General features: G+C 37.9%; 1 non-coding gene across 1 annotated transcript; it reads right to left on the bottom strand.

The window, feature by feature from the left end:
* Positions 1-549: 549 nt before the first annotated feature.
* On the bottom strand, positions 550-621 carry TRNAT-UGU (transfer RNA threonine (anticodon UGU)). Its single transcript has one exon. It is a non-coding gene; the product is annotated as a tRNA-Thr (tRNA).
* Between the last annotated feature and the right edge of the window lie 9,793 nt (positions 622-10,414).

Here is a 10,414-nt window from a genome sequence, read left to right on the forward strand (position 1 = left end):
GGTTTTTTTAATTTTATATTTTTAAGGAAATTTTTACATTTTTACGGTTTTGCCTGTTTTTATTCTTTTGTGTTATTTTTTAGTTGTTTATGTGTTGTTTTAGTTTATTTATAGTTGTTTTAAAACTGTTTTCATGTTGTTTTATAATTGTTTAAGTTTAAGCATAATTGTTCTATTGTTATGTTGATGTTTAATTGGTGTTTAATTTTTTCAGATATATTTTGATTTTTTTTAAACATGTTAGTATGTAGTTGGTTGACTTCTAGTTTGTTGTCCAATTGTTGTTTTTTAAGGTGTTAGTATGTAATAAGTTGATGACTAGTTGTTGTCCAAATATTGTTTTTAAGTTGCTTTTTTGATGTATTTTTGTAAATAAAAATTTTTGAAAATTGTATTTTTGAAAACCTAAGATAATATTTTTGAAAAAAAAAAAAACTGTAAAAAAGTAAAAAAAAAAAACAAAAAAAAAAGTATATTTATGAAAAAACCCTTTATTATAAAATGTCTTATTGTAAATTTTTTGAAAAAGGAAAATAAAATAAAATAAAGTGCCCCCATGCAGGATCGAACTACAGACCTTCAGTTTACAAGACTGACGCTCTACCACTGAGCTATACGGGCATTATACACGGAATTTGAAACATTATATATATGATTTATAATAATAACATGCTAATCAATTCATTAAGGCACCATTTGAATATGACAGCATCTTCTTCTTACTATCAGTTTCTATTAATAAGGACTTGAAGCCCTTAAAATTAATGAAATTCAGTAGTATTTCAAATTTAAGTTGACATTAATCAAAATTTAGTTGGGATTCAAATATTGGCTTTGTTTTATTATTTTCACATAACAACAATTCCACTAAAATTTGTAGTTTTCTCAAATAAAAATATAGTAGTAAATCATCCCTTCTATACCCTCCAATATGTGTATGAAAATTATATATAAAGTGAATGGTTTCTTTTAATTATTTCCCCTCCATATCTTTTAAAATAAATATTAATTATTGAATTATTTGTCATATTAATTACCCACCAACAAAGAAATTATAGATACTTTACAACCAATATTTGGAAATAAATAAAATTAATTATATAATCTATAACGTTTATTATTAAAAGAGTGATATTGTTTGGTACTTTAAGGTGTAAAACATCACATTAGGTGGTAGTTATGGTTGATTAGCGATTTTTAATATTATTTATTAAATTAAAATATGTGAAATATGTTATTGAATTGCATTAATAATAATATCACACATCTTTGTGGTATTGGACACCATTGAAGCTCCTTAACAATATTTTTGTTTAAATGCCTATAGAATTCTCAAGTTTATTTTTTTAAAAAAGAATGTTAAAATTTATGTCACAAGTTAATACAAGTGAAAATAAGTCATAAAAATAAAAGTACCATAATTCTTGAAGCCCGTGGCTCTACACAATTATAAAACTATGTTAAATTGTCTTATTGTAATTTTAAGGAGCTACATGGCATAAACTCTTGAATTGCTTCTTTTCATATTTTTTGTATCCTATGTAATGAATTTTTTAATGCATTAACTTCTATTTTGCATCTTCGCCAATTATAAATTTTTCTCCAGCTGTAGCAAAGGTGTATTCTTAAGAGCTTTTACAGCTTTGTAAGAGGATGAACTACTCGTGCATTATTATGGAATCTCACTGCCTCCCAAGTGATTCAACCTATCAACAATAATAAGGTTCCTTCCTAACTCTTACTTAGGATTCATTACTAGGGAAATTATTATTATTTGTAATGAGTTTGTTAGCATTTTATTTAAGCACTGTGACATAATTGCTAGTATTGTCTAACGACGAGCATATGTTTTGGTGGCTAGGCCACTTTTATTGAATTAACTCTTGTGTTCAAACAAACGTTTCTTCTCAAAGATATTGGTAGTCATTTTTTCTGTTGAGATTTTTCTATTAAATTTACTCTTGATGGTTTTAATTAGGCCAAGTTATCTTTAAAAAAAAATATTATTCTATAGTCTCAAGTTATTATGGATGTGTTTGGTAAAATTTTTGTTTTTGAACTTTTTAAATATGAAATTGAAATATTATTTTTATTTTTGCTTCTTTATATTTAAAAAATAAAAATATGTTTGGTAACTATTTTTATTTTTTGTTTTTAAAAATAAAAAATAATAAATGTGTTTGATAATTTATATTTTTTAACAATATAAAATGAGGTGTTGATTTGAAAAATAGAAGAAAAAAAAACGAAAAGTCAAAAACCGTTTAAAAATATTTTCAAAGTGAAAAAAATTCTATTTTCAAAATTTTAAAAAATATAGTTAATTTTTTTAAAAATAATAAATAAAAATAGGGTTTCCAAATACTATTTTATATTTAGTTGTCAATTTTTTAATTAATTAAATAAATAAATTATTTTTTTAAGTGTTACCAAATAACACCTATATTTTCACCTATATCTACAATTTTAAAATCACCCAATTTTTCTGTTGGTAACATTTAAATTCTTTTTTAATTGATCTCAATATATTATTTTATCTCAAAATGAAATATTAATTTATTTTGTTTAATTTTTTTAGAAACACAATAATTTATTCTATTTAATTATCTTAAAATAATTTTTTTTTTTTTTCCACCTCTCTATCTCCCTTCGAAGGAAAGAAGGAATCAAAGTACAAAAACAGCATATCTCCTTCTTTGCCTCTTTCTCAATTGCCTTAATAATCATAAAAAAATATATATGATCAACTCTAAATAATATATAATTAAAATTCATTTAATTATTAAAATCAGTTGTTCAGTTCTTATCAATATGTGATGCATAATTTGCAATTTCATTCAAGACATAAAAAACTGTTTGAAAGTAAAGTAAGTGGATGATGGAGCAATCTCATTAATAGGCATGGCCAACGAAACAGATAACAGAATAAATGATATCCTTTTGTTGACCTACGATTTGGCCAATGACACGGAGTCAAATATACGACAAAAGATAAAACGACAAGTAAGAAAAATAATCTAATAGAAGAGAAGAAAACACCAAGGATTTATATTGGTTCGACCCCAAACAATGGTAATGACCTACGTCCACTTAGTGTTATTATTAAGATTGAATCTCAAAGCAGTAATCAAAGAATTAGGTTCTTGAGTTTCATAAACCTTCAAAGAATACAATACAACGATGGATAATTGCACTATAGCTCTCTCTTTTTCTTTATCTTAGCAAAAAGATTCAGGGATCCAAAAGTCCCTTCCTTGAGCTATTTCATGTATATTTAAAGCCTCAATGAGGGTTACATGTGCCAACGGGCCATATCTTTCCTTAATAATCCCATATCAAGATAATAATGAAGAAATATTCAATGCAATTATTATAAGATTACAGTTTAAGAAGGAAATAAATCAGGTTACATGACCAGTCTGGTCGTATTTAAAAATTAACCCCTGGCGAAGCGATGTGCTTCTGGTCGATAATTGAGCAGTACTTCTGCCACGTGTCAACTACGTAGGAGAAGTTATTGCCACGTCATCAGTAGCTGTTTTTAGGGTAAACATTTGCCCCCAAGTTTATTTATTGCGACCAGCAATAAGTAAACTTAGGAAACTGACTCTTCGAATACCCCACGAAATCTGTCAGAGCCGTCCATGCTTTCTCGAAAAAGGTGATCAATCATGTCTAATCAAGTCTTTTCGGTTTCCCAATAACTTGTCTGACGGCTATCACACTTCCCCATGCCTTGAAAAGTTACCATTTATGATTACTTTGGCAATCGCTCCTCGACTAATATAAATAACCCTTCAGAATCAGTTTTTACTTTTTACATTTTAACTTTATCCTCAAGAAAACTGAAGAACCGAGAGCTATATTTCCAGAAACTCAGACGGATCACAAAGCTCTTGCCCAGCCGAATCAACTTAGCGCCTCAGAACTTTTCTCCATCTTTTATACACGTACGTTTCTTCAAACCTTTTAGTTGTTAATATGCCATGCAAAACTTGTTTATCACTATTTCTAATTTCTGAGTTCTTGACTGAAACTGTTTTGGGGAGATTGGGAATGTTAACCGACGCTTGAAAGGGTGATGAAACAACGTCTTGTAGGGGTTAAGAGCCAATTTGGTAGTCGAGATTGTAGACTTAGGGCATAAAATCGAAGTAAAAATTCGACTTTTAAGCTCGTTGAAAAATTGGGTTTTTCCCGCCCCTTCGGAATCGAAAAAACTTTTTCTCAAAAAACTTTTTACTTCCACTTTTCAATCTATTTTTCAAACTGCTCGCATAGAACTTAGTGTTTTTGCTAGAATGCTGCTGGTCATATAAAAGCTTAACTTTTATACACGAGCAACATTATTCTAACTTTCAACACAGATTTTTAGGCTTTACGTTCTCACCTCCCCCTTTCTCTGTTTGCAGCTCTTCATGCAAGATCCTTGGGGAGGTGAGAAGCCTATCGACGACGACTTGCTTGCCCAATTACTTGAAGACGAGGAGCATCCGTCGCAGCTGGTACCAGAGATTCCTTTTTCTAGAACCCCACCCAATAGCCCTCAGATAAACCTTCCAGCCATGGGTAGAGTAAAATCCACAGCCCAGAAAAAAAAATCTTCCCAACTTTCAGACCAGCCCGCTCCTCAGGCTGGAATTCCCTCGACCAGTGGTCGGGAAAGAAATATCCCTGACCCAAACATTCAAACTCGTGCTCAGCCCCGAAACGTCATTCAACCAGATGTTGAATGGTACATCGCACCTATTAGCCAGGTAACGATCAGGATGATCGCTAATTACATCAAAAAATATGGACTCTCTGGGGTGACATTAGTTCAACCCACTCAAGACCAACAGGCAAACTTGCCTGGAGGCGCCTTCAGCGCCTGGTCGAGGTATCACATTGAGGCAGGAGCGACCCTGCCTCTTCATCCTTTTTTCCATGGAGTGGCCAATTACTTTGAGGTCACCCCTTTTCAAATTACTCCCAACAGATATAGAATGCTTGCTGCACTCTATATCCTTTATAGCCACAGAAAATGGCCTGTCCCCACATTACACGAGGTCAACTATCTGTTCGACCTAAAATCTAACCCCAACCAAGAAAACACGGGGTTTTTCCACTTTTGTCACCAGGAGATAGGTTGCGCTTTCCTGTCTGACACCACTCATATCTCGAACGTGGGGAAGTACCATCAAGAGTATTTCCTGACGACTGACATGTTCGCGAACAACTTGGCCTTCACCCAAGGAGGTAAAGTCTTTATACCACTGGTCATCAATCTTTCTTCAATCTTTTGCTGCATTTTCCTTAGAAATTTAGTGCATTTCAGGCCCATGGTTGTGACCAGACCCTACTCCAGATATGGAGATGCGATCAGCCCTCCTGGCCAGCATGAACGACATAGAAAAATGTGTTAAACAGCTGGTCACAAAGGCCAATCTGAGACTGGTCGGCCTTTTGGCCCCTCATCAGGATGGGAGGGAGTCAACTGTGGGGAGTGCCACTGGCGGAGAGGTTCCCGAGCAACACCCACACGTGTCACAACCCCCTCCGAGGAGGGCCACTGGAGTAACAATCAGGGAACCCTCCAGCACCCCGCGAGTTGTTACTCCCCCTGCCCCAACGGGAAAGGGAAAAAAGAAGGCCACCGAACCTCTCGAGCCCCTCAACGAATCTTCGGATGAGAACAGTACTGATCTCTCGCTCTTAGATAGCTTGCTAATTGCCTGTCACTTATTTGACAGGGACGACAATTTTAAGTACGGTCCCAATTTAGATTCAGACTTCTTCATGCCAGAGAGTGAGTGTAACACTAGTAAAGCATATAATGTAGCGACCAGTAATGATAGCTCAGGTATTTCACTTACAATTTTCTTTGTTTCTTTTCCTGACATAACATACTCAATTGTTTATACTATCTCACTATTCGTGTATTTGCTTCTCTTACAGACATGGACTCCGAGAACTTGTTCAACATAAACAGTGCCCTTGAGGTTCCCGAAGCTCCCTCGAGCAAGAAGAAAACAAGCAAGAGGCATCCCGGGAAAGTAGTAAAACGCCTTAGGCTAAGAAAGCCTGTACTGCAGGCCCTCCGACAGATGGACCCTCAGAAAATGTAACACCACCTCCTTCTTCTCACGAGCAGCAAACTGCCCCTGCTTCTGCTGGGTCGCACCGTCTCCACCGGCCCCAACCGACCAGACTCAGCAGGTTGGTCCTGCTTCCACAGGGGGCGACATATCGAGCCGTGCCTAAAGATCGGTCAAAGTCAGGGTCGCCAAAATTTTGAAGCACGAACGCTGCCGAGAGGCGATGGCTTCGACGGAGACAATGGACGTCGACCAGAGCCTAACCCACGCATTGAATGAGTTTGCCAGTGTAAGTCATCTTTTTCTGTGGAGACAACCCTTTTACATTCTACAGTTAGTCTAACCTTTGCTCTGATCGCAAGCAATGTTGACCCTTACTGTCGATCGGCTCCGCTCGGGTGCTGCTACCGAGCAGTCCAAGTCTTTGGAGCAACGACATGCTGACGAACTCAAAGCTGCCGAAGCGAAATACGCTGAATAGCTTGAGGCGGTGCTCGAGGAGAAGAATAAACTGGCTGAGGAGCTAAGGGAGAAGCAGACTGCTCTGGATAAGGCCATCGAGCAAAAAGACAACTTCAAGGAGTCTAACCATATCAACTATCGTGAGGCTAAAAAGCTCGAGCAGGAATTGGCTGCGAGTAGAAAAGAGACTACAACCTTGGAGGGCCGGATCGAGAAGCTTGAACAAGCCAATGCCAACAATTTGGAAAGGTACAAGAACGCCACGGTTAAGTGTTTCTATGACTTCTGGAAACACAACCAAGGGGATGACTTCAACTACCTTCCCGAGCACGCTAAGCATGCTGAGATAGCCAGCTGCGTTGCTCGATTGGCGGAAGAAGAGAGAGCAAGGGTACCTGCCTCGCCCGAAATTTTCTTGGCAACTGGCTTGGACGGGGCAGACAATGAAGCTACAGATGTCGTCGACCAGGGTACCCCTCAAGATCCTCCAGCCTCATAGTCTGCAATTTTTTTTCTTTTAATTTTTCAAGTACACGGCCTACAGGTTGTGATGTAAAGACACTTATTTTCCAATTGATTATTAATTGCTGCATGGGCAGCTTTTACTTTTAATTGAACAATTACATCCGAGCAACAAATGCTCGCGGTGTAAAAGGATCCATTTCGATGTTATAATATATTTTAATCTTATTATAACATATGTTCGCATGACCAAACTTAGCATAGTACTTTGGTTTGATTTAACAAAATACAAAATTTTTGAAAAATACTCCTAGTACCCTAGCATGCTTTCACTTATTTTGCTCATGTGTTTACATACCTTTTGATATGCTTTGCTTACTAGATACCTTATATGCCCCCAAGTGATCGAGGAGTTTTAGGTCCTTGGTCACTTGCCTTGACTAAAACCTGTTTGAACAATACTGCTCGTAGCAAAATAATTAAAATTGTAATACAGCAAAACAACACACGTAATGAGCAAATACTTGTATAAAATACAATAATTGGCAAGAATGACTGGCTGCGCACAGTCCCTTATATTTCTCATAATAGATGGACAAAACGTGTTTGTACAAGTGATAAAAAAGATCTTACACTTACAAGCGATTAGTCACATAAAATGACCAACCCTTTTTCACATATTGTAAAAAGTAAAATTAATACAAGCCAATCCTTTAAGAAGGATTGTTTATTGATAGTACTTGCGCAGGTGTTCTCCATTCCAATAGCGAGGAACGAGATCTTCGTTTAAGTGAGCAAGTTTGTAGGTGCCTGGGTGAAGGACTTCTTCAATCTGGTATGGCCCTTCCCAATTAGGTCCAAGTACTCCAGCAGCTTGGTCGCGGGTGCTCAGGAAAACTCTTTGAAGTACCAGAACTCTGACACTGAATTTCCTTTCTCGAACTTTAGGATTGAAATACCGAGCGACTTTTTGCTGGTACGCAGCTACTCAGAAATCGGCTTGCTCACGCTTCTCATCGATCGAGTCTAGGGATTCCATCAGTAGTTGGTTGTTCGAGCACTGATCGTACGTTGTTTTGCAATGCGAAGGTGGATCTAACTCAACGGGCAACATAGCCTCATATCCATAAGCTAAAGAGAATGGAGTATGGCATGTTGCTATTCGATGGGAAGTTCTGTACGACCAAAGGACTTCAGGTAATTGTTCTGGCCACACCCCCTTAGCTTCTTCTAGTCTTTTCTTTAGTGTATCCTTTAGCGTTTTGTTGACCACTTCAACTTGTCCATTTTCTTGGGGATGAGCGACTGAAGAAAAGCTCTTGATAATGCCACGCCGTCCGCAAAAATCCATGAATAAATCACTATTGAACTGGGTGCCGTTATCCGAGACGATTTTCCTTGGCAATCCATAGCGACACACGATTTTTTTGATCACAAAATCCAGCACCTTCTTGGTCATTATGGTTGCGAGCGACTCGACTTCGACCCATTTAGTGAAGTAGTCGACGGCAACCACAACATACTTGACGCCGTCCTTTCCTGTGGGCAAAGATCCGATTAGATCTATGCCCCAAACTACAAATGGCCATGGACTTTGCATCTGTTTAAGCTCATTGGGGGCTGCTCGTTGGATTTTGGAGAAACTCTGGCACTTGTCACACCTCCGCACAAACTCCATCGAGTCTTCATTCATTGTGGGCCAAAAGTATCCTTGCCTCAGTATCTTTTTTGACAAGCTTTGCCCCCCAGCGTGGTCTCCACAAAAGCCTTCGTGTACCTCTTTCATCAATTCTTTGGCCTTTTCTTTTGGAATACATTTGAGGAGTGGCAATGAGTATCCCCTTTGGTACAAGATTCCATCGACCAAGATATATCTAGAAGCTTGTCCCTAAAGGGTCCTGGCTTTGTTTCTGTCCATTGGTAACACGCCTTGCGTCAGATACTCTATATATGGTGCCATCCACGTATCCGCCATCTGGATCACCATAGTGGTCTCCTCTGCTTGGATGCGTGGCCTAGACAGCCGCTCAACCGGTACTCTATTCAGAGTATCTACATCCTTTACACTTGCTAATTTGGCCAAAGCATCAGCATTGGAATTTTGGTCGCGAGGTACCTGATGGAGGGTGTATTTGTCGAACTGAGCCAATAAGTCTCTTGTTTTGTTTAAATAGGCAACCATCTTTAAACCTCGCACCTGGTATTCTCCCATGACTTGATTCACCACCAGCTGAGAATCACTATAGATGTCGAGAACCTTTATATTCATATCCTTGGCTAATCGCAACCCAGTGAGTAATGCTTCATACTCGGCCTCGTTGTTAGAAGTAGTGAAGTCAAACCTGATTGCGCAGTGAAATCGATGCCCTTCTGGCGTTATCAATATCACTCCTGCTCCAGCGTGGCACTCGTTAGAAGAACCATCTATAAATAATTTTCATGAGGGAGCTTGGCTTTGACACTCAGGCTCATTAGGCTCTTCAATCCGCTCGCTATCTGTAAGTTCAGTGAACTCTGCAATGAAGTCAGCCAGGGCTTGCCCTTTTATCACTGCTTGCGGCAAGTAAGATATATCGAACTGCCCAAGTTCGACTACCCATTTTAACAATCTACCTGCAGCTTCTGGTTTTTGCAGGACTTGCCGTAGAGGTTGGTCAGTCAAAACCATTATTGGGTGAGCTTGAAAGTAAGGCCGCAGCTTCCTGGAGGCCAAAATTAGGCAATAGGCTACCTTCTTGATGGGCGGGTACTGTTGTTCTGCTCCAATTAGCCTTTTGCTTACATAGTAAACAACCTTCTACACGCATTCTTCCTCCCTTACTAAAACGACACTAGCAGCATATTCCATGATTGCCAGGTAGATGAACAAAGTTTCCTTATCGACCGGCTTTGACAGGATGGGTGGTTGCGCCATGTGAGTTTTTAATGCTTGAAAATCCTGCTCGCACACCTCCATCCACTCAAACTTTTTGTTGCCTCTAAGTAGATTAAAAAATGGAACGCACTTATCTGTTGACTTCAAAATGAATCAACTGAGAGCAACAATTCTTCCGGTTAAACTTTGAACATCCTTAATCTTTGCTGGCGATTTCATATCGATCAAGGCTTTAATTTTCTTGGGATTGGCTTCAATTCCTCTTGAGTTAAATATAAATCCCAAGAACTTCCCTGATACTACTCCGAAAAAGCATTTAAGGGGATTCAACTTCATCTGATATTTGTTCAAGACGTTGCAGCATTCCTGCAAATCCTTTACATGCCCTTCCACCTTTTTTGACTTGACCAACATGTCGTTGACGTAGACCTCCATGTTTGTGCCGATCAGTTCCTTAAACATGTGGTTGACTAGTCGCTGGTAAGTCGCACCAGTGTTTTTCAAACTGAAAGGCATTACTTTGTAACAGTAAAGCCTT

This window comes from Humulus lupulus, chromosome 3 (assembly GCF_963169125.1).
Source record: "Humulus lupulus chromosome 3, drHumLupu1.1, whole genome shotgun sequence".
Taxonomy (NCBI): domain Eukaryota; kingdom Viridiplantae; phylum Streptophyta; class Magnoliopsida; order Rosales; family Cannabaceae; genus Humulus; species Humulus lupulus.